This window comes from Chinchilla lanigera, unplaced genomic scaffold, assembly GCF_000276665.1.
Source record: "Chinchilla lanigera isolate Chin_1 unplaced genomic scaffold, ChiLan1.0 scaffold00027, whole genome shotgun sequence".
NCBI classification, from domain to species: domain Eukaryota; kingdom Metazoa; phylum Chordata; class Mammalia; order Rodentia; family Chinchillidae; genus Chinchilla; species Chinchilla lanigera.
The window spans coordinates 1873620-1878414 of NW_004955428.1; the positions used below are offsets into that span (position 1 = coordinate 1873620).

Genomic DNA, 4795 nt, shown 5'->3' on the forward strand with positions numbered 1-4795 from the left:
GAAACAGTGGGCATATAGAAATTTTCTATACTAGCCACTCAATTCTTCTGTAAATAGAAAACTTTTAAAAACTAAAGACTGATAATGAAATTTAAGATGGCAGAAAGCCAGATTTTGCCTTCAGACTTCTGTTAAGCAGAGATAACGGCCAGGTTTGTTTTACCTGGTAGAAGTAGTAGAACACCTTTATTATTTTACTCATAGTTCTATCAAATTTCAGGCATTATTCTGCAACACAGTACACAAGTACCTTGAACATCTCATTATCCCATAGGATACCATGGGACCATACATGTACTAAAGTAATGACATCGTTCTGACAGGAGTTATGAGGAGAAATGAAGAAGTATCCTAGACGCCTTGATATGTGTAAGAGGGAAGAGCCTGTCACCTATCAAAGTATAGGCAAGAGTGCACCATTTCCATGAAGTTTCTAAGATTCTGATAGCTTTGGAATAGTGGAATACCTTCTTCAAAGTCAACAATATTCAGAGTCAGCAGGCTGGAGTGACCAGAAATACTCACAGAGAAAGCAGGCAGTGAACAAAAACCAGTGGGCAGGAGGAGCTATGAATAAACAGAAATCCTGAGACAGAGATTAACAATGGCTATTGCATCGTAATAGTAACAGAAGGCAAAAGAGTAGAGAATTAAAACAGGTACAATCCGAGAACCTGTGGATATCCTAGGAAGTGTGTTGCATTTAAGTGTGTTACACTGACCCATTTACAACGTGACCTGGTGAGTTACTTAGTTCTTACAGAATTTAAGCAATACAGAGCAATCTATCCTCTCGATCAACAGGGTTTATTGTAAGATTGCAAAGGAAAGCAAGAAAATTTTTAAAAAGTCAAAAGGACTTAAGCTAAGTAACTAGAAAACTAAAGCATAATTGCAACATAGGTGAAATGAAGGCTTTATTAACGTGTCTAGAGACCTAACCATTGTTTCCAACAGTCAGTGGTGCTCATACTTCAGGTCTTATCTGCAGCTCCCCACACCCAGACTAATTCTCTCCTCTCTTGGCTTCTGTTTCTGCTCCTGTTACTACACGATTGAACAGCTATTGTTAATCTCTATCTCAGGATTTCTGTTTACTCATAACTTCTCTTACCTGCTGGGTTTTGCTTCTTGCTTCTCTTTCTCTCTCTCCCTCTCTTTCTCTCTCCCTCCCTCCCTATGTGTTTCTTAGCCTCTCCAGCCTACTGAATCTGAACGTTTTGCACTCAGTCTCTCAATAGACAGTCTGATTGGACTATGAACTCCTGTCCAGTGTCCTTTTACGGCAGAACTCTTGGGCTTTTCTCCTTCTGAGTCCTCTGGACAACATCTTTCTCTGGTGCAACTAGCTTTGGCTATGGATATGATGTCACTTCATACAAACACACTGACTTATGAAAGGGTCTTCTGGAAGGGGCTGTAGTTATAGCAGGTGCTTCTAAGAATGAGGGGCATTGTAATCAGCAGGCACATTTGCTAAGTAAGGAGAACCCCCAACCATTAACAAACACCTGTGAAAAATTTTGAGTTAACAGAGGTGCTAGAAAGTTTTAACTGAGATAAAGGCACCTGGACAGAATGCCAACCAGTAGTATTATTTCTGTCCCCCTTTTTTTGTTTATCTGTGTAAAGTTTTCCTTACAGTGGTTGTTCTTGATTTGTAGTGGGGGATAGGAGCATGTTTGTGGACAAAGGCACACAGTGGTTCCTAACCCCACATGTTTATCACATTATCAGCCAAATTATGAGAATACCATAGAATTAAAATCCAGAGGGATACTATTTTAGAGCCACTTGGGCGGGGTCCTATGTATAGTAGTCTACTTCTTGTCCCACTCTCAAAACTTAACCTGACCTCTGAACTTTGTCATTATATTTTTGTTCAGGAAAACCTGCTCATCAAAAGCTCTGGTAAAAATGGTTTGGGTTTTGATTTCCAGAACTCAGTCAACAGGTCTCCTCAGCCTCTCTTTGGCATAAACTGCAAAGTTTTGCGAGGTGGAGCAAGGCATCATTTTAATCTTCTCTCCCCAACTGCTTGTCACAGCCAGTGGTTATCAATTCCTGCATTCACTCTTCCTCAAAGTCTGTGACAGTCTCTCCCTAACCATTCAAGGTAAAAAGAAGAAAAGCTGCTTTTCTTGATCAAATTTTCTTGGCTTTACTGATTTTCTTTTCAGTAACAAATAAGCCTCACCCCTTCTTTCCCTGGCCACAGATACTCCTTATCTGGTATGTTTTTGCTGTCACTTCACATTAATGTCAAAAGAATGTTTAGTGGAATCTTTTTACAATAACTGCATACATTATCTCTTTTTTATTTTGCAAATTTGAAACCAAAGACCCGTACAACTAAAAGTATAAATTCCTCAAACAAGAAGTCCTGAACCCTCATAACTTGCTGTATTCAGTATTAAACTTGTACTTAGAGAAAGATTGGGTGATGTGAAGAATACCTCAGAAACACAGAAATCATGTCTCCAAATAGCAAACATCTGTTTCAATTTTTTTTTTGTACAAATCAAGAGATTCAAACAGGGTTAATTCAAGTTAATAGCTAAGAAAATATCAACCTGCATACTGTACATAGCTTCAATACTCATCTTTATTTTGTTGCAAGGAACAATATATATTGATGGACAAACACACAAAGAGCCTGTCATACTATTCATCACCCTGAGAAACAGGTCAAAGAGCAGCAAAGTAATGTTGCTAACAATAAGCAGTTTTCTGTAGTAGGCAGCATTTCTTAGCCTGTTGTGAATTTGTTTTATTATTGACAAAAAATTTGGCTGCCATTGACAAGAACTAGTGCTTTACCTAGCCCCATACCAAAGCTTGAACATAAAATAGGTTTGCATCGCTGTGTTGACACAACTTGATTAAATTAATTTATTGAATTAATGAATTGATTGAATTCTTGGAGTGGTGATTGTATCATGAAGGAGGGCTCTATATTTCTCAGTGGTGTAATCTACTAATGTTCATAATGGAATGTGCTGTTAGGAGGTGAGCTCCAGTTTGTCACTGGGAGCATGTCTTTGGAGGATGTATCTCTTGCTAGAATTCTTCCCCTGTTCTCTACTTCCTTGCTACAAGAAGTGATCAGTTGTGTACCACCATGCCCTTCTACCATGACGTTACTGCCTTGGAACAGGCTGACCACTGACTGGATCCCCTGAAACCATAAGCCAGATAAATTTTTCTTCCTTTAAATTGTAGGTGTCATAAGCCTTTTCACAGTGATAAGGAAGCTGACCAATACAGAGACCTGCTAACAGAGAATTGGGGTCATTGCTATAACTATACCTGGCCATATGGTTCAGAAGCTTTTGCAACTGGTTTGTGGGAGGAGTTTTGAAACCTTTGAATATGTAGGCTACCAAAGCCTGAGGTTGCTGTAACCAGAATTTGATGGGTGATTCTGGTCAGAGATTAAAAGATTAGAATGCTTATAGGAATGGAGACAGTAAAGGATAAATGAGGTTTTAGGTAGGAATAGGACCCTATTGGGAATTGGATGAAAGGCAATTGGACACTCTGGCAAAAGATTTGTCTACATTTTGCCCATGTACTGAGATTCTAAGGAAGGCTGAGTTTGAGGAATGCAATCTATCTGATCTGGCAGAGGAAATTTTAAGGCAGCCCAATATTCAGGGTGTGTTGTGGATACTGCTGGTGGCTTTAGGTGATTTATAGTAAGAAGTGAGAGCAAAAAGCGGAGCAAGAATGTATTAAAATTTAAATTTTAGCTTGAAAAGAACCACATGCAAAGTTAGAACCAAAGAAAGTGTAGTTCTGAAGAGATCAGCATCACTAAAAAGACACCAAATACTTTGAGCTGGGTGCGGTGTTGCTGGTGTTCTGGTGAGCATAGCTGCCTTCCAAATACTTTGAGCTGGGACAAGCAGAAAGATGCCTTGAGGACATATCAGGAATTAGGAAGAACCAACCCATTTTAGGCTCAAGGGTGTAAAATTATAAGCCTTTCATCTAAGAGATGAAAGTGCTCCCTGTTCAAGAAAGGTCTCCTAGAGCAACAGTCCTCAGCTGTTACCAGAGACCAATTAGGGGGAGACCTGAACTTATTTTCCTGAAACCAGATGGTCCCACCTGGGTTTGATGGAAGACAGTGACACTGTAAGTGTGTGCTATGTCCAGTGTACTCTGGAAAACCCTGCTGCACAAATATAGGATGTTGGAAATGGGAATAGGCTTTTCAGTGCTTTTGTGGCAATCTCAGGATATTCCACCTTGACTTTAATCCAGAATATATGTTAAGATTTGAAGTTATCTCAAACAGACTTTTAAGATCATCATTTCAATCTCAAGCAGTAGTCCTCTTCTAGCACGACAAAGCTGATTCACTTGACACGTTCACAAATGGGTGCAGATTTATTCCTTCCCAGTCTGGAGGTCTTCTGTGGCTAGGAAGTAATGCTCAAACACTTGTAAGCTGAAATAAAGAAAAAGACTGGGAAAAAAGGACTTTCTTTTAAAATCATTGCTAGAAACTCTCAGCCCCGCGCCACCTGTGCCGAGACAGACAGTGTTCCAGGGAGACTGTGCTCGCCCACACCGCCACGGTTCCCAGCTGAAATGCGTGGAGAGAGCCAGGTATTTCCCAGCTACTCCCTGAGGGCAGTGCGTGCGCACCAGGAACCCGCCGCCTTTACAGACAGAGTCCTGGCCTCCCTGCTCCCGTGGCAGAGAGGCGGTTTACACTTGGAAGCCCCAGGGTCTTCTCTGGCTGTGGGCGGGGCGAACAGAGTCTCAACCCTGCATGCCCTGCGCC

The 4795-nt window shown here is 40.8% G+C and overlaps 1 long non-coding RNA gene across 1 annotated transcript in view; it reads right to left on the reverse strand.

Annotated features, from left to right (window-relative positions):
- LOC106148756 overlaps window positions 1-4795 on the reverse strand; it is a 19872-nt gene that overhangs the window by 701 nt on the left and 14376 nt on the right. The gene's annotated exons all lie outside the window — the stretch shown is intronic.